Genomic DNA, 20547 nt, shown 5'->3' on the forward strand with positions numbered 1-20547 from the left:
AGTAGCAGCCCCCTGGGCATTTCATGCACATGATGAGGTACACGACATTGCTGGAGGAACAGGTGAACCCTCCTCTGATTTTGTATTCCCGATTCTTGTGTGGTATTTGTATTGTGTCCGCTGTGTAGAGCATTGCGCAGGTTTTGCATCTTGGGTCCTGGCATGGTTTTGTCCCGCATTCAGTTGTACTGCTGAATACTTTACTCCTCACCATAATATTCTTGAGATTATGGGGTTGTCTGTATGATAATAAGGGTGCTTCAGGGAAGACTTGTTGCAGTCTTGTATCTTCCTGGAGGATGGGTTGTAGTTTCCTGGCGATCTTGCGTAGGTCTCCTAGGTGTGGGTTATATGTGACCACCAAAGGAACCCTGATCTCCTTGAATACAAACAGAAGGAGACAAGCGACAGGGTTCCTTTGGTGGTCACATATAACCCACACCTAGGAGACCTACGCAAGATCGCCAGGAAACTACAACCCATCCTCCAGGAAGATACAAGACTGCAACAGGTCTTCCCTGAAGCACCCTTATTATCATACAGACAACCCCATAATCTCAAGAATATTATGGTGAGGAGTAAAGTATTCAGCAGTACAACTGAATGCGGGACAAAACCATGCCAGGACCCAAGATGCAAAACCTGCGCAATGCTCTACACAGCGGACACAATACAAATACCACACAAGAATCGGGAATACAAAATCAGAGGAGGGTTCACCTGTTCCTCCAGCAATGTCGTGTACCTCATCATGTGCATGAAATGCCCAGGGGGCTGCTACTACATAGGTGAGACAGGACAGGGGCTAAACAAGAGAATGAACCTGCATCGCCACAGCATCACACGCGGAACAAGAGACAGTCCTGTTGGCGAACATTTCTCTGACTCTGGCCATAAGATGAACGATCTGAGGGTTGCCATACTCAAAGGTAATCTTAAAACCCCGAAAGAGAGACGGTTGCATGAATACAAATTTATGCAACTGTTCGGGACACTTAGCAGTGGCCTAAACAGAGATCGAAATTTTATGAGTCATTACTGACACTAGCGAACTCTCTTCCCATGAGCGCTTAAGGCCATGTCTGTACATACTGTGCTATATGTATGCACACACAGCTGTCTCTCACACATACTAATACTCCTTATTTTTCCATCCATATACACCAATAGGGACCACATAGTATCCACACACACTTTTAGTTGTGCTACAAACTCTCACATTTCCACACCCACCCACACCATTTATATCCCTCTCACTCCACACACACCTTGTGTAGAGCACTGTTTATACTGTGGGCTCTCCATTCATTTTTATTCACACTGATACACATACACACTCTTTCTTCACTTGCTTTCAGTTACCCTTTGACACCTCTAACCATAAAACACATCCACACCGGGGGAAGGAGAAGCACAGATAACATTCCAAGAGACACTGTTTTTAAGTTATCCTTGCTTCATTCATTGTAACATCGCCGGAAGAAGAGATCAGTGTATCTCGAAAGCTCGCACAAATAAAAGCATTTCGTTAGCCACAGAACGGTATCATCTATTTATTTTTTGATTATATATATACATATATATATAAGAGTAGGTAAACACCCAGAAAAAATCCAAAACATTTAATTACTATGGAAACATTTAATTCTGAATTAAAAATCATGTCAATTACCTACATTAACCTACTGTACATGGCATTACTGGACTGTTTTATCTTGTACATTTTACATGCATTTAATAGGCAAACATTGAAAAAGGAGAAAAAGAGAGAAAAAGAGAAATATATATATATACAGTATATATCTAAGGAGATATGGCTCAAATTCTGTTTGGATTGGAAAATGAATTCTGAAGTTTGTCTTGAGACATTTGACACTGCCACTATGATTTTATGATAATTCTGCATGACATCAGGGGTAATTCTGTATAATCTGAAGCGATAATTTGGGGCATTTTTGCGCGAAAAGCCCCTTTGACGTCAATGTAGCTTTTCAGCCAAAAATTGCCCAAACAGCTGATTTTGATTTTCTAGAATGAACCCCAACATCTTTCTCAGAGAATCAAGCATGAGAAGGGGTGAGAGAAGAAGTGGTCACATTGTCAACAATATATTCCAACCTTCTAGCCATCAACAACCCTAATATCAAAAAAGAGGATATTACTCTGACAAATCCCACTGACATTGCAAATGAATACAATTAATACTTTGTGAGCGTCCCACTTCCCTATTAGCAAAACTCAACCTGAACTACAAACATGAAGCTCAATCTGGAAAAAACACTTGTAGCCCCACCCTCTCCCAACACTGCCCACAATTTTCAATTTGACCCAGTATCTGAAGTGGAGATTACACAAGGGCTCCTCAAATTAAAACTAAGCAGCCAATGTGGACCTGACCTACAGCAATCAAAGTTCATACGACTCTGTGCCCCAGCCATTGCCAAACCGCTTGCTTCCCTAATCAACTGTATTTTGTCGGCAGGTCATATCCCTAAAACCTGGAAAACTGCCAGAGTTGTCCCAGTCTTCAAACGTGGAAGCACTGTCTCCATCTACAAGGCAATCTCTCTTCTACCAATACTATCCAAAGTCATGGAAAAATGTGTCCACTCCCAATTATGCGATTACCAAGACAAATTTCCTTTGCCAATTCCAATCTGGCTTTTGCCCAAAACACTCCACGGTAACTACCCTCCTAAAATTTTGCAATGAGATCCAGTGTGGAATGTACTGTAATTGTGACAATTTACTGGTGCTATATTTCTAGATTTTGCAAAGACTTTTCATACTAGAGTATGACTTTTCATACTCTAATTTTAGTTCAATTTAGGTAAAAACATCTCAAATTGTCTGTGTGTCCTGCAATCCTCATACCCTGCTGTCTATTTAGCTAATTTTAGTTCAATTTAGGTAAAAACATGTCAAATTGTCTGTGTGGAAATCCTCCCCCTATTGCCTTAATTTAATTCATCTTTCACACTTGTGCAAGACAACACCCACCTTTGAAAAACAATTTGGTTTAACATCCCTCACATGTGCTAATTAAGTTTGTTGTACCAACCAGGTGACTTTCTAAATGTATATAAGTAAACTTACAACAGCCATTGCTGCTTGCAGCCTTTGCTCTTAAGCAGAAATGCTTTTAAGTAGAAATCTTTAAAGTAGTGTGGAAGTTTAAAAAGGAAGTTGGGACCATTGATCTGCTTCTCATCTCTTGTCTTTTCTCAGGTAAAAACATCTCAAATTGTGTGTCTGTCCTGCAATCCTCATATCCTGCTGTCTTTAAAGTAGTATGGAAGTTTAAAAAGGAAGTTCAAAAAGAAGTGGAAAAAGTGGACACAATCTACTGCTTCTGATTCCTGCATTTGAACTACGCTGGAAAGGAGGTTATCATCCCAGACTGCACATCTCAACACATTGCTATTGCTGTGATGCCACCTTTACTTTTTATATTTACTGTAACCTCACTTATTTTCAAATTATGCACTTCCTTCCACCAGCCTCATCATGTCTCTAACTCTATTCATATTTCGCCATCTCTCCTTACTTCACCACTTCTCAGTTCACATGAACTCCTCTCTTACCTGCGCCCTCTGTCACCACACAGTTATGCCGCCTGCACTAAAACACACCCCTACAAATCATCCTCACACATCCTCTTTCTATCCATGCTTCTCCTCCTTGCTTCTGGGGATATCTCTCCCAATCCTGGTCCCTGCCTTATTTCTACTTGCTCTCGTCCTCGCCTTCCACATGCAACTTCTACTCCTTCTTGTGTAAACCCCTCCAACCTCATACCCATCCCCTGCCACCCTCCCTCCTCTCTCCCTTTCTCCTGTGCCCTTTGGAATGCTCGCTCCCTTTCTAACAAGTTCCTCTCTGTGCATGACTTCTTTCTCTCTCACTCCCTGCTTCTCTTTACTATAACTGAGACCTGGCTCACTCAGTCTGACTCTGCTCTGGAAGCTGCCCTCTCCTATGGTGGCCTTTCCTTCTCCCACACTCCACGCCCTGGTGGCAGGGGTGGAGGCGTGGGGCTCCTGCTCTCCTCTCTCTTCCGTTATAGAACAGTTTCTATTCCCCCCTCTCTTGCTTTTCCCTCCTTCGAGGCTCACACAGTCCAGATCTTCTCTCCTCTCCCGGTCCATGTGGCGGTCATCTATCGCCCACCTACCTCTACTCATCCCCCTTCTGCCTTTCTCTCTCACTTTGAATCCTGGCTCTCTTTCTTTCTCTCCTCAGACTCCCCTGTTCTTCTCCTTGGGGACTTCAACTGCCACATTGATGACCCCTCTCTCCCTTGGGCTTCCCGCTTTCTTTCTCTAACCTCTTCTTTTGGCCTTCAACAGTGGACTGCAGCCAGCACCCACAAGGATGGCCACTACTTAGACCTGGTTTTCACTAAAAACTTCTCTCTCTCTGATTTCTCCATTTCCCCTTTTCCTCTCTCTGACCATCACCTCATCTCATTTTCTCTCTCTCGCTTCTCTCCATCTCCATCTCCATCTCGCCCTCGTTTTTGCAGAAACCTGCGCTCTATTAACCTCCCAGCTCTTGATTCCACTTTATGCTCCTCCCTCTCCTCTCTCAGTTCTGCTTCAGACCCTGACAACCTGGTCAGGAACTACAACTCTGCCTTATCTTCCTCTCTTGATCTTCATGCCCCACTTTCTCTCTGCCATCCTCGCCCTTCTAACCCCAGACCCTGGCTAAACTCCCACACACGCATGCTGCGTTCCTCCACTCGTTCCTCTGAACGCCTCTGGAGGAAATCTCATACGCTCGCAGACTTCATTCACTACAAATTTATGCTATCCTGTTTCAACTCTGCCCTCTTTCAGGCTAAACAAACCTACTTTTCATCACTAATCAACACACACAAGTCTAACCCACGCCGTCTCTTTTCTGTCTTTGACTCTCTACTCAGACCACCCTCAGCTGCCTCCTCTTCTTCCTCCATCTCACCTCAGGACTTTGCTGACTTTTTTAAGAAAAAGGTGGAGTCCATACGGCAGAACATCCCATCTGTTGCCTCCTCCCATCCCACAATGCTTCCCAACTCTCCTCCTGTCTTTCTTCACTCTTTTTCTGCTATCTCGGAGGAGGATGTATCACTGCTGATCTCCTCTTCTCCCTCTACCACTTGCCCTCTTGATCCCATTCCCTCCCATCTCCTAAAACCTCTTGCTCCTTCTATAATCCCTATGCTCACACAGATCTTTAACTCTTCCCTCTACTCTGGTACCTTTCCTTCATCCTTCAAGCATGCAACCGTTATACCATTACTCAAAAACAGCAAGCTTGACCCTACCTGTCCTTCTAACTATCGACCTGTCTCCCTCCTGCCTTTTGCCTCCAAACTCCTTGAACGTCTTGTATTCTCTCGATTGCTACACTTTCTCAACACCTATTCTGTACTAGACCCTCTACAATCTGGCTTCCGCACTGCACACTCTACTGAAACAGCCCTCACTAAAATAACTGACGACCTCCACGCTGCCAAAGACAGAGGTCATTACACTCTGCTCATATTACTCGACCTCTCTGCAGCATTCGACACCGTGGACCACCCTCTTCTCCTTCACATTCTCCATACTCTTGGTATTCGGAACAAAGCTTTATCCTGGATCTCCTCTTACCTCTCCCATCGTACCTTCAGTGTCTCTTTTGCTAACACCTCCTCCTCCTCTATTGATCTCTCTGTGGGGGTACCCCAGGGCTCTGTCCTGGGACCCCTTCTCTTTTCTCTCTACACACTCTCTCTAGGTGACCTAATCACATCTTTTGGGTTTAAATATCACCTCTATGCTGACGACACACAAATTTACCTTTCAACCCCTGACCTTACACCTGCTATACAGACCAAAGTTTCTGAATGCCTCTCTGGAATATCATCCTGGATGGCCATCCGCCGACTGAATCTTAACATGGCAAAAACAGAGCTCCTTATACTACCTCCCAAACCTGGCCCTACTCCATCCTTCCACATTGCTATTGGAAATACGATCATTCACCCAGTAGCCCAAGCATGCTGCCTAGGGGTCACACTTGATTCCTCTCTCTCATTCTCCTCTCATATTCAAAACGTTTCTAAAACTTGTCGCTTTTTCCTCCGCAATATCACAAAGATACGCCCTTTCCTCTGTTACTCAACTGCCAAAACTCTGACTCAGGCCCTCATTCTCTCACGTCTCGATTACTGCAACCTCCTGCTGTCCGGCCTTCCTACCTCTCACCTGTCTCCCCTACAATCTATCCTAAACACTGCTGCCAGAATCACTCTACTCTTTCCTAAATCTGTCTCAGCGTCTCCCCTGCTGAAATCCCTCTCCTGGCTTCCGATTAAATCGCGTATCTCACACTCAATTCTACTGCTCACTTTTAAAGCTTTACATTCTTCTGCCCCTCATTACATCTCAGCCCTAATTTCTCACTATGCACCATCACGACTCTTGCGTTCTTCTCAAGGATGTCTTCTTTCTACCCCCTTTGTATCTAAAGCTCTCTCCCGCCTTAAACCTTTCTCACTTTCTGCCCCACACCTCTGGAATGCCCTTCCCCTCAATACCCGACTAGCCCCCTCGCTATCCACCTTTAAGACCCACCTTAAGACACATCTGCTTAAAGAAGCATATGAGTAGCACTGGATAATCATGGACACATGACACAAAGCTTGGCCCCCTGCAGACGCACTTACTAGTATTCCCTCCTACTGTCTCTGTACGTTCTCCCTACCTACCAATTAGATTGTAAGCTCCTCGGAGCAGGGACTCCTTCCTTAATGTTACTTTTACAGTATGTCTGAAGCACTTATTCCCATGATCTGTTATTTATATTTGTTATTTATATGACATGTATTACTACTGTGAAGCGCTATGTACATTTTATGGCGCTATACAAATAAAGACATACTGTACATACATACATACATACTGTTGATGATGTTAACTTGCTAATCTAACTTCAGTGCTCTGGTATTGGGGTACATGCTTTAAACTGTTTTCACTCATATTTATCAGGTAGATCCCAATTTGTGTCTCTCTGGCTCTAACGCCAACCGCAAGATGTTCTGCAAGGCTCTGTTCTTAGGCCCCTACTCTTTTAAGTCTTCACTAATGATCTACCTACATCTTGTATGCGGATGACACAATCTTATATGCACACAGCCCTAGCCTCTCTGACCTTGGACATGGACTTCAATATGATTTTTTAAGACTTGGAAGCTGTATTTCCCAAAATAAACTGTTTGTAAAGACTGACAAGACTGTAACAATGGTATTTGAGTCCAAGGCTACATTTCTAAAGCTACCAATGACAGAGCTAAAGATCAGAACCAACTCTAATACCATCCTAGCCCCCGTGACTAGTTTTAAATATCTGGGCACATAGTTTGACTCCCATTTAACATTTGAGTTGCACATTGATACCCTGACATCCAAAACCTATGCCAAACTAGGTGTACTTTATAGGAACAAATCACCCATAAGTCTGCTGGTCGATAAGCGCATCGCACAGCAAATGCTAATGCCAATTATAGACTATGGGGACATAAAATATGGTACAGCACCCCAAACTCATTTTAGCAAACTAGACACCCTCTACAACTCAATAAGCAGCTTTTTCCTTCAATGTAACTACAACACACATCCCAGCAAAATGCTCAAAGAACAAGATTGGCCATCACTTGAGTCTAGGCGCAAAGTTCATTTTTCCTTTCCTGCCTCCAAATACTTTCCGGGCAAGCTACCCACCTATCTGAACAAGCTCCCCACCCCTACCACATGCAGCACCTAGCACTGAGATCGAGTCCAAAAGACTGTTCACTGTCCCAAGGTTCAACTGTAGCCATGCCTGGTCTGCCCTCCCTGACATGCAAGCCCTTGTATCATTGCAGGCAATGTCCGGAAAAATCCTGGGTTTCCCCACAGAAGCAGCTTCCTTGAGTGACAAGGGAGAAGGTGGGACAAGGCCTGTGTTCTGCCCAATCCTGGGCTCAGACCTTGTACCTTTCCCTTCTGTACTTAAGGGGCTTAACACCTAAATGTAGTCAGTGTCTCTACCCCTGAGAGAGACAGGTACTCTCACAGGTGTGTATCTAGCATTGACACCCACTGTCCACCCCCCTTGGGGAGTGAGGAGTGATACATTTCCCATGGTTCTATTAGGGAGTCAGGGCAGGGTAAGAACTGCCCCTGGTGCCCTTGGCTGGGGGTGGATGTCCAGGGACCATCCAGAGGTTGGAGGCCTAGTTGAACTGTGCTGAGCAGATGCAGTTGTGTTACTGTGTATGCAGAAGGAATAAAAAGGTTCCTGTTAACTATACTCCTGCCTAATGTGCAATCTGTCTGGGGGGAGTGGAGTAAGTTATTCTGCAGGAGATTGCCTTCACACTACTGGAGCCTGCAGCAGATGGAGGTACTGTACCAACAGAGATGAAGACCAGTAATGTACCCCAGAAGCCTGTCCAGAGGTCTCCACTACCACCGGCGGACGACTCAGCATCCGGAGAACAAGCAGGTAGCAAGCACCATGTAATGGCAGAATCTCCCAGAGGGTGGGGGAAACACTGTTACATTTGTAGGCATTGCTGAGATCATCAGGACAGGCTTTCGGCAAAGCAAAACAACATGATATGAGGTATGGTTCTTGAATGAGTACTGGAGAAGGATGGGAGGCTAAGTGTAGCTCTAAGGGACTCCTGCATACCATAACAGGGCCCCAACTTCCCCACCAGGGAGCTGAAGCCTATGCTAACCTAAAGGGCAAACTGTGCTAAAGCAGAGGGCAATAGGATGCCTGGAGGGGGTGTTTGGCTGGCAGGGCCCCAGAAACCACTGGAAAGGGACTGCGATGTCAGGACCATAGGCGGGGTGGCGTAAGGCAGCGGTGCGCAAACTAGGGGGCGCAGGATTATTTAGGGGGGACACAGGCGGTGTGCCGGCAGATGCTGTGCCCGGGCGGTTGAACAAGCTCTGTGCTGCTTCTCTGCTCTCTGTTTGTTGCGGGGCCTTGCTGTGGGGGCGAGGCCTTGCTGCTTCTCTGCGGGGCCTTCCCTGCACACTGACAGCCCCTCCTCCTCCTGTCTGTTTCCCCCACACAGGGGACGGAGCATGCGGAGTACTACCCCCCCCCCCCCAGGTAAAAGTGTGTGAGAGTGCAGTGTGAGAGTCTGTGCAGTGTGAGAGAGTGTGTAGTGTGTCTGAGTGTGAGTGTGCAGTGTATCTGAGTATGCAGTGTGAGAGTGTCCAGTGTGCAGTGTGTGAGAGTGTGCAGTGTGAGAGTGTGCAGTGTGTGAGTGTGCAGTGTGTGAGTGTGCAGTGTGCAAGTGTGCAGTGTATGAGAGTATGCAGTGTATGAGAGTGTGCAGTGTGTGTGTGTGTGTGTGTGTGTGTGTGCAGTGTGTGTGTGTGTGTGTGTGTGCAGTGTGTAGTGAGAGAGAGTGTGCAGTTTGAGAGAGTGTGCATGTGTGAGTGTGCAGTGTATGAGAGTGTGCAGTGTGTGAGAGTGTGTCTTGTGTGTGAGTGTGCAGTGTGAGAGTGTGTCTAGTGTGTGAGAGTGCAGTGTGTCTGAGTGTGAGTGCAGTGTGTCTGTGTATGAGTGCCGTGTGCAGTGTGTCTGAGTGTGAGTGCAGTGTGCAGTGTCTGAGTGTGAGAGTGCAGTGTGTCTGAGTGTGAGTGTGCAGTGTATCTGAGTGTGCAGTGTGAGAGAGTGTCCAGTGTGCAGTGTGTGAGAGTGTGCAGTGTGTGAGTGTGCAGTGTGTGAGTGTGCAGTGTATGAGAGTGTGCAGTGTATGAGAGTGTGCAGTGTGTGTGTGTGTGCAGTGTGTGTGTGTGCAGTGTGTAGTGTGAGAGAGTGTGCAGTGTGAGAGAGTGTGCATGTGTGAATGTGCAGTGTGTGAGTGTGCAGTGTATGAGAGTGTGCAGTGTATGAGAGTGTGCAGTGTGTGTGTGTGCAGTGTGTGTGTGTGTGTGTGTGTGTGTGTGTGCAGTGTGTGTGTGTGCAGTGTGTAGTGTGAGAGAGTGTGCAGTGTGAGAGAGTGTGCATGTGTGAGTGTGCAGTGTATGAGAGTGTGCAGTGTGTGAGAGTGTGTCTAGTGTGTGAGAGTGCAGTGTGTCTGAGTGTGAGTGCAGTGTGTCTGTGTGTGAGTGCAGTGTGCAGTGTGTCTGAGTGTGAGTGCAGTGTGTCTGAGTGTGAGAGTGCAGTGTGTCTGAGTGTGAGAGTGCAGTGTGTCTGAGTGTGAGTGCAGTGTGCAGCGTGTCTGAGTGTGAGAGTGCAGCGTCTGAGTGTGAGAGTGCAGTGTGTCTGTGAGTTGTGATTGAGTATGTGTGCTGTGTCTGTGAGAGTTGTGATTGAGTATGTGTAAGTGTTGTGATTGAATGCAGCGGTGCGCAAATTGGTGTGCCTCCACTGGCAATCTGCTTTGCTGCGATCCTCTGCAAGTGAAAGGGTAGGCTGCCACTATATCAATCATACTATGAATGTACAGAAATAATTTAAAAAAAAGTGAAAACACAACATTGAAAACGGAAAAAAATAAATAATAAATAATACTGTAGGTAGGAGTGTGGATGACACTGGGGACAACAAGCCAAAGAGCAGGGAGAATAAAAAGGGAGCGGGAAGGGAAAATAAAGGAGGGGGGGGAGAGAGGGAAGGGAGGTAGCAAAGAGGTGGATGAATGCCCCCCCAAAAGGATTGCTTTTGTGCACATACGCTCTACCAAGCTTGGCACTTGGGGAGACAAACAAAATGGACTTTGAAGCACACTCGGCAGCAGTCAATGCGCGCACTCTAGCACGCACACATACACCCCCTCCCGATCCAACCTCCCCTCCCCCCCCCCACGCCCGTGATTACAAAATTATGTGCTCATTCTTGGAGAGTTGGTGATGTCACCGCTCTCAGGGGCAGCGTGGACACAGCCTAATTTTGCTAACACAGCCTAATTTTGCAAGTTTGAGCTGTTGAAATATGTAAGTATTTAGACATATTAGTATTTATATTGTATACCATTTAATCTAAGGTTTTTTTTATTTTTCATGTGATTTTGATTACATCAGGCAGGGGGGGGGGGCAAGAAATTTCATGGATGAAAAGGGGGGCTCGGCATAAAAAGTCTGCTCACCCCTGGCGTAAGGTATCGCTAGGTAGTGTCTGAGGAGGGGTGCCCGATCTACGGTTGCCATGAACCTCTGCTGGAGGAGTTACGAGGGTACTACTAGCCGTTGATACACAGGGAGCCACAGGAGTACTCAAAATGGACTTTGAGCAGCATACTGGGGTTGGGGTTAGAGAGGTCAGAATAGTCAAAGGTACTTGCCGAGGTCAGGATTGGAGAGGTGCGGATCGTTGTAGGTACTTTGCCGTAGTCGGAATTGGAGAGGTGCGGATCGTTGTAGGTACTTTTCCGTAGTCGGGATTGGAGAGGTGCGGATCGTTGTAGGTACTTTGCCGTAGTCGGAATTGGAGAGGTACGGATCGTTGTAGGTACTTTGCCGTAGTCGGGATTGGAGAGGTGCGGATCGTTGTAGGTACTTTGCCGTAGTCGGGATTGGAGAGGTACGGATCGTTGTAGGTACTTTGCCATAGTCGGGATTGGAGAGGTGCAGAACGTTGTAGGTACTTTGCCGTAGTCGGAATTGGAGAGGTGCAGATCGTTGTAGGTACTTTGCAGTAGTCGGGATTGGAGAGGTGCGGATCGTTGTAGGTACTTTGCCGTAGTCGGGATTGGAGAGGTGCGGATCGTTGTAGGTACTTTGCCGTAGTCGGGATTGGAGAGGTGCGGATCGTTGTAGGTACTTTGCCGTAGTCGGGATTGGAGAGGTGTGGATCGTTGTAGGTACTTTGCCGTAGTCGGGATTGGAGAGGTGCGGATCATTGTAGGTACTTTGCCATAGTCGGGATTGGAGAGGTGCGGATCGTTGTAGGTACTTTGCCGTAGTCGGGATTGGAGAGGTGCGGATCGTTGTAGGTACTTTGCCGTAGTCGGGATTGGAGAGGTGCGGATCATTGTAGGTACTTTGCCATAGTCGGGATTGGAGAGGTGCGGATCGTTGTAGGTACTTTGCCGTAGTCAGGATTGGAGAGGTGCGGATCGTTGTAGGTACTTTGCCGTAGTCGGGATTGGAGAGGTGCGGATCGTTGTAGGTACTTTGCCGTAGTCGGGATTGGAGAGGTGTGGATCGTTGTAGGTGCTTTGCCGTAGTCGGGATTGGAGAGGTGCGGATCGTTGTAGGTACTTTGCCGTAGTCGGGATTGGAGAGGTGCAGATCGTTGTAGGTACTTTGCCATAGTCGGGATTTGAGAGGTGCGGATCGTTGTAGGTACTTTGCCATAGTCAGGATTGGAGAGGTGCAGATCGTTGTAGGTACTTTGCCGTAGTCGGGATTGGAGAGGTGCGGATCGTTGTAGGTACTTTGCCGTAGTCGGGATTGGAGAGGTGCAGATCGTTGTAGGTACTTTGCCGTAGTCGGGATTGGAGAGGTGCGGATCGTTGTAGGTACTTTGCCGTAGTCGGGATTGGAGAGGTGCAGATCGTTGTAGGTACTTTGCCGTAGTCTGGATTGGAGAGGTGCGGATCGTTGTAGGTACTTTGCCGTAGTCGGGATTGGAGAGGTGCGGATCGTTGTAGGTACTTTGCCGTAGTCGGGATTGGAGAGGTGCAGATCGTTGTAGGTACTTTGCCGTAGTCGGGATTGGAGAGGTGCGGATCGTTGTAGGTACTTTGCCGTAGTCGGGATTGGAGAGGTGCGGATCGTTGTTGGTACTTTGCCATAGTCGGGATTGGAGAGGTGCGGATCGTCGTGGTACTTTGCCGAGGTCGGTGTTGGAGAGGTGCGGATCGTCGTGGTAAACCGGGGTCAGGAGTATAGAAGAGCGGAGTCCAGATGAAAGCTACGGTCAGACAAGAGGATAGCTAGGAACCAGAGCAACAAGACAGGACTAGGAGGCAGGAATCGCAGTAAGCACTTCGCACATAGGAAATGATTATGCTCAGCCGATTTGCCAGTGGGCAGGCTGAGCATATATAGGGAGAAAGCATTGGATTTTCCACCAGAAGGAGAGTGTAGCCATACCTGGTTTTGGCTACCAGTCTGCCCTCCCTGACATGCAAGCCCTGGTAACAGTGCAGGACCAATCCTGGGTTTTACCCACTGAAGCAGCTTCCTTGAGTGACAGGGGAGAAGGTGGGACAAGGCCTGTGTTCTGCCCAATCCTGGGCTCAGACCTTGTACCTTCCCCCTCTGTACTTAAGGGGCTGCACACCTAAATGTAGTCAGTGTCTCTACCCCTGAGAGAGACAGGTACTCACACAGGAGTGTATAAAGCATTGGCACCCACTGTCCACTCCCCTTGAGGAGTGATACCTTTCCCCTGGCTCTATTAGGGAGTCAGGAAGAGTAATGACTGCCCCTTGTGCCCTTGACACAGGTACATCCAGAGGTTGGAGACCTAGTTGAAATGTGTTGAGCAGATGCAGTTGTGTTACTGTGTATGCAGAAGGAATAAAAAGAATCCAGTTAACTATACTCCTGCCTAATGTGCAATCTGTCTGGGGGGAGTGGAGTAAGTTATTCTGCAGGAGATTGCCTTCACACTACTGGAGCCTGCAGCAGATGGAGGTACTGTACCAACAGAGATGAAGACCAGTAATGTACCCCAGAAGCCTGTCCAGAGGTCCCCACTACCACCGGCGGACGACTCAGCATCCGGAGAACAAGCATTCCGTGAACCAGCAGGTAGCCACCACCATAAACCATGTAATGGCAGAATCTCCCAGAAGGTGGGGGAAACACCGTTACACAACAAAGAATCTGGCCGCTCCACCTTCTCTTACCCTGCAACTCACAACTGGAACAATGTACCAGAAGCTCTCAAAGCCGCCACCAGTCTAAAATCTTTGAAACCTAAATTTATCACGCACTTTAATTTGATCTGTAACTGTTACATACGCCTATAACATATATTGACTTTAACTATTCATAAAATGTCTTTAAATATAATGTATAACCCTATTCATTTAATGTAACCATGTATTGTCATTATAACTCTGTGCCCAGAACATACTTGAAAACGAGAGGTAACTCTCAATATATTACTTCCTGGTTAAATATTTTATAATACTAGAGGATAGAGAGAGAGAACCCAAAATAGCACTCAGGTTCACCCTCTGGTGATAAGTGAATGAGTTAAAACATAAACTTTATTAATACCAACATATAAAATAATGGGTGTTAAAACAACGTGCTGCAGGTAAGTAGATCCATAGTACTGACAGCCGTATAGGTTCAGGATCACAAATAGTTGTGTGTGTTTGGTGATTCCAGATCACACACACCTGACGAGACAACACAGAAATCCAAGTGTGGACCTGTGTATTAAAAGGGATACTATAGGGTGTGTTCAGGTAGATGTTCAAGCTACTGGTCACATAAGGGCAGAGTCTGCATACACCAAGGTAAAATAGGGTAAAGTGACCAGTAATGACTGATAGATATATAAACAAATAAACTATATATACCAGTGAACTATAAGGTATGTTGATTGCTCCTCTGTATGATAATGGTGTGCCTTGCACGGTGCCAAAGTGACCTCAGGTAACCTATTGAGCTAGTGGTATGGTGTTCTATATACACATATATAGCATAAATCAGAGGTCTGATACTGCGTAGCAAAGATGGTAATAACCACCTAACCCAGAGGGCACTGACACCTAAGAGTATACAATAAACACGATTTGTATCAGAGGAGTAAATAATACTGCATAGTGCACAGAAACAGTGTAACCATAGGGCTGCCGTGAAATACAACCATGTGCACTGGCGCAGCCCCCAGGAACTGTGCTAAATACTACTGTGAGTAAAGAACAATATCCCCATAGATATCCTCATTCAGAGGCTTAAAGTGTCCATCGGGGCACTTCTAGCCTGTATACTGTAGCACGGGCAGACTGCCGCATACACTCACGGTCTCTATATCAGTGTGGGTGAATCCCTAGTCTGCGCGTGCACGTGGGAGGAGGAGCAATCAACATACCTTATAGTTCACTGGTATATATAGTTTATTTGTTTATATATCTATCAGTCATTACTGGTCACTTTACTCTATTTTACCTTGGTGTATGCAGACTCTGACCTTATGTGACCAGTAGCTTGAACATCTACCTGAACAAACCCTATAGTATCCCTTTTAATACACAGGTCCACACTTGGATTTCTGTGTTGTCTCGTCAGGTGTGTGTGATCTGTAATCACCAAACACACACAACTATTTGTGATCCTGAACCTATACGGCTGTCAGTACTATGGATCTACTTACCTGCAGCACGTTGTTTTAACACCCATTATTTTATATGTTGGTATTAATAAAGTTTATGTTTTAACTCATTCACTTATCACCAGAGGGTGAACCTGAGTGCTAATTTGGGGTCTCTCTCTCTATCCTCTAGTATTGAATATATACCCAAAGCACCGTTCACAGATACTTTATTGTGGCCCCAGCAGGGGCTCCCCTATCACCCTTAAATAATTTATAAATAAATAAAAAATAAATAAATAAATGATTAAGAGGCATTCCCTCCTAGGACAAGCTCCTCACCCCTACCACATGCAGCACCTATCACCTGAGATCAAACTCCAAAAGACTGTTCATGGTCCAAAGGCTCAACAAAGTATCCGGCTGCTCCTCCTTCTCTTACCGTGCACCCCAAAACTGGAACAACCTACCAGAGACTCTCACATCCACCACCAGTTTAAGTTATTTCAAATCTAAGGCTGTCACACATTTTAATCTGGTCTGTAACTATTTCATACGCCCATAATATATATTATCTTTAACTGTGCACGCAATGTCTTGTATATAATGTATACACTGCTCATTTATGTAACTGTATTTGTAAACATGTATTTGTCATCATAACTCTGTGCCCAGGACATACTTGAAAACGAGTGGTAACTCTCAATGTATTACTTCCTGGTAAAATATTTTATAAATAAATAAATATATGTGAACTAACAGAAGTGGCATTTAAAACATACAGGTATGTACTTGACATCGTTGTTTAACAAAATGAGTAGGGAAATATTAAACTTACTTATGTCTTTAGGGAAGCAAAATGCCATGTGATAAGACTGTCTGTAAACTGCTTTATATATAGACAGGAAAATTCATAGTTGTTTTATTAAGTTATGCTGTCATCATTAGCCAAAGAAATAATGGGTTTGATGGATTATAGACAAGTAGCAGCTGCGCTCCAGTTTTTACAAGGAGCTGGTCCAGTCGGAACCGTGCTTGAGCTTAGCACGACTACACCTCCTGTGGCCCAGATCCACAAAGGTACGTTAAGTCAGGGCTCATAATAATGGTCCATTATCAAGATTGAGAACGCATGTTACATTCCCTGAGCTTAACAGAGATACACAAAGCTAACTGTATCCATAAAAAATGGCTGTTAGGTACTTCATTAGCAAAGACTTAACATACTGTAATGCATGAATAGAGATAAAATACATATTAATGTACCCAATAATTTGTCATTGGATGTAGCATTGGGGTCTCTTAGTCTCTTTTTAAAGAATTATTTTGTATTCAATGCTAAATTTTACCTACAGATTCAAGGTACAGCCATGGGTGTCACATGTGCCCTGACATATGCAGGACTCTACTTAGGCTGATGGGACCAGCAGGTCGTTTTTGTCAGAGCCCTGGATGATTTTATGGCACATATGGCATTTTGTATTAGATATACAGTTTTGATGATATTTTGGTAATCTGGTATGGCACGAAAATAACATTTGGAAAATAGTGACTCAAATAAATAGGAATGATCTAAATCTAAAAGTTACACACTGGACAAGTTTCAACTCAGTAGTATTTTTGGAATTTGAGATTAAGAACGTGGGGAATAAGATGGAACAGATTCCTATAGAAAACCAACAACGACAAATATGCCTACTATTGGCAACCTGTCAGCACATGCCATCATTGATTAGAGGGATCCCAAAGGGACAGTGTCTGTGTATGAGAAGAAACTGTTCCTCTGATCTATCGTGAGATTTCTACAAAGGGGGAAGTCTAAGATAATAATATCCAAAGGGTACAATGAAGTGAAAAAATTTAAGAGATCTACTTTGCTTTTTAAATATCAAAGAAAAGAATGAAGTAGTCAGGTTCATAACAAATTATTGTACACAACAAGATTTGAGAACAAATCTTAGCAAGTATAAAAATATACTGATACAGGATTCAGAATTGAAACAATATGTGGGGTCATTACCTCAAATGACAGCAAGGAGATCAAGAAATTTGAAAGATTTACTTGTAAGGGGACATTTTACTCCAAGCAAGAAGGTTCACTCTAAAATGTGGTTGCACCCATCAGTTAAAGGACGTTTTCCATGTGGAAGCTGCAAAGCATGTAAATTCATGCAAAAAAAAAAAAAACTTTCCAAGATGCAAATGGAGTTAAAAATTACACTATTCTATTCTGTCATTTATAAGGTGCAAAAGTACGGTAGTAGTTTATATGCTGTGATGCAATTGTGCAAAAATATATTGTATGTGTAACGCACTTTCCCACTTTCTACTGTGTGGAATACCCCCGTTACAAGAAACATAAAGAATTACACACTGGTATAAGATAACGATTTTACTGTAGGTAACCAGAGATAACTCACCCACAAATATACAGTCCCACCAACCACCAGGCCACACACGGCCGTACCACCAGTCCTTTGTCCCCACCTGGAACACAATCCCCCAAAGTACTGAAAGGGCCCTTGGGCACCCAACCACCATGGCGTCCACAAGGCAATTCCCCACCCAATGTATGGTACAGCGCTGCCCACTAAAGTGTTTGGTTGGTGCACGTGCATAATTGGGTACCTGCAGGGTGATTCCACACCCGGCCGTGCTGTGGAAGATAGGATCCACTGATCCAGCGGTGTCAGCGATGAGTCCACCTCCACAGTGAGTGGTATCCAGCTGGAGGGTCCCACACTGATGATAGTCTCTGATAGAGCAGGTGCCTGGTCCCACACTACCTGAGGACAGGATGCAGCCACGTCCTGTCTGTGTCCCTATGCGCTGATTCTATGGGCCTGTCCCTGCAGCAACCACAAGCTACAAAGGGGAGTCAGGGCATAGCTGGGGCCTAATAGGGGGTATCTGGCCTAGTGAAGGTGCCACAGACACCTGCACACACACCTACCCCTTCCTTTTCCCAGCTCCGACTGGCGTGGTACCAGATTCACGCCTAACCCGTAGCTGGCCGTGATCCTTGCAGCCCTATTGACTGTTTGCACCCATGTGATTGCAACCCCTGGGGCTTCTTGGGGTTGTAGTTCCCCATACGGAGGCTAGTTCCCTACTGGCCACCTTGCGCACCTTATGCGCATGCGTGAACCTCCGAGCGTGCGCACGTACGTCCAACATGGCGGTGCCTTTTACCAGGAGCCGCCGGAGCCTGCGGTGATCTGCTTGCCGCTCCAGACCCCCCGCAGTGCTGCCCACACCTCGTCTGGGTGCGCGCACTCAACCGGAGATAAGGTGAACCCTGCTATATGTGAGAAAAACTAAGTGAAAACTAAAAGCTACAATTTTAGAGCATGGAGATATTTTGGGCAACAATGACAAAAGTACTTTTGCACGACACGAACAAATTTCATGAGGGAAATTTAAGAGCTTTGCAATTATCCTTCAAAATGAATCAAGGTGGATTTATCAATTAGAAGTCTTAGGGAACGATGGGTTCAATGAACAACTTACGTTTTCTATGTTTATTTAAATGGTGAAAAACATTTTTTATATATTGAATGAATTTTTTGGTAATTTTGTGGTTCTGTACAATATGTCATGATATGGGTACTTGTAAATTGAATAATATGTCTGTTTGCACTTCCGGTTTGGTTCTAGAAAGAGGGAACTTCTAGGACTGGAAACTAGCCTGGAATAAGCCCTCAGTGTGAGCGGGAGACAAGCATGTCGGCCATTTTGATTTGAAGGAGACACCGATTGAGTCAGAGGACTAGAAACTGCAGCACGAGGGTATGTTTGGGCACTTGAAGAAAAGTTTTAACAAAATCAAAATACACAAGTTCTGGAGACTTCAGTTCAAATATTACTAGAGGTGAGCAAATTTTCCCACGGATTTCCACAGATCAATCTCAAAAAGGGCGGATTTTTTATTATTGCAAATACATCCCGCAGAATCCACAATTTCTTGACGGATTTGTAGAATCTGATCTGCAGATTGTTGTTGTTGTTGGCGGATTGTTGCTCGGTAGGACCGAAACGTTGGTAACTGCCTTGTCTATTTTTGTACGATTAAATCTATTTCGTACGTGCCTAGCTTGTTCATTTACATTGATTCTATGACTTTTGTCGAGTGTGGAGAGACTCAACTACCTTTCTGTAGGCATTATTTTTTTTAATTGATTATATCATTTTTTGCTCTTTTGTATAGTGTGCCAGGTCTGACTCTTTTTGGATCATATTTACTAACATATTTATAATGTGAAGCTGCATTAACACTATAGCATTAATGTAAACCAATGGAAATGTACAGCTACAGATAAGTCTGTGAGGATGTGTATAAAATGTGTATACTGTATGTGTTAATGTGAAGAAATAAATATGATAATTTCCCAAAAAAATATTGTCCTACAAATAACTAAAGATTTCAGTTTTTTTATGTATAGAACAACATATTCAATGATATTTTTACAGTGTCACATGAACATCACACACACTGTTTCTGCTGTATAAACACTTTGTACTGTGTACAATGGCACAGCATACATTTACCAAACATATTTATTTCCTGCAACATAGCAATAATACATGTAAATGAAACAGAAATGAAAGGCGTCCAACACATTCTATTGGAGATGTATTTTCTCCCCATAAACAGGTACTAGGGCCACCGACAGGGGGAGAAAGGGAGATGTGTCCTGAGCCGGGTGATGTAGGGGGTGTTGTAGACCAACCAAAATTTGGGAGCAACTGATCAGCCCAAGTAAGGCTGTCCACCCCCTGCTCACTCGACATCCCGTTGCCCAGGTTGAGACTTCAGTCCCGGGTTCTGGGAAAGCTGTCCATGGGCCTGACACCTACAATAACTGCTACATCCTCTCCTTTGGAATGTCTTTAAAATCAGAGTTTAGTTAGGTGTCTGCAAAAGGATTGACATTACTACAGAGCAACTGATACTTTATTATAAATATGACTCCTGCGTGTGCGGTCCCGCGAGGCTAGCAGAACGCAAAACAGCATTGATATGCAATAGCTACATGATGCAAAGATTTTCTCTTTCAGTAAGTACTGTGCACATATTCATAAAATGTTATTATTGATTCCTTACCAGCTACTGCCAATGATGGTAATGTGTCAAGGCTGCCAAGCACACTGACAACCCTCTCCTCTGGGATGAGGCTTTCAATGAGTTTCTCCACTGCACTCAGTTGGAAATTAGTTTGTGGACAACCCTTCATCCCCCATATGAAGCAGAGACGAGCATAGCATATAAAGACAGTAATTAAGACTTATCTT

This window comes from Ascaphus truei, chromosome 4 (assembly GCF_040206685.1).
Source record: "Ascaphus truei isolate aAscTru1 chromosome 4, aAscTru1.hap1, whole genome shotgun sequence".
Taxonomy (NCBI): Eukaryota; Metazoa; Chordata; class Amphibia; order Anura; family Ascaphidae; genus Ascaphus; species Ascaphus truei.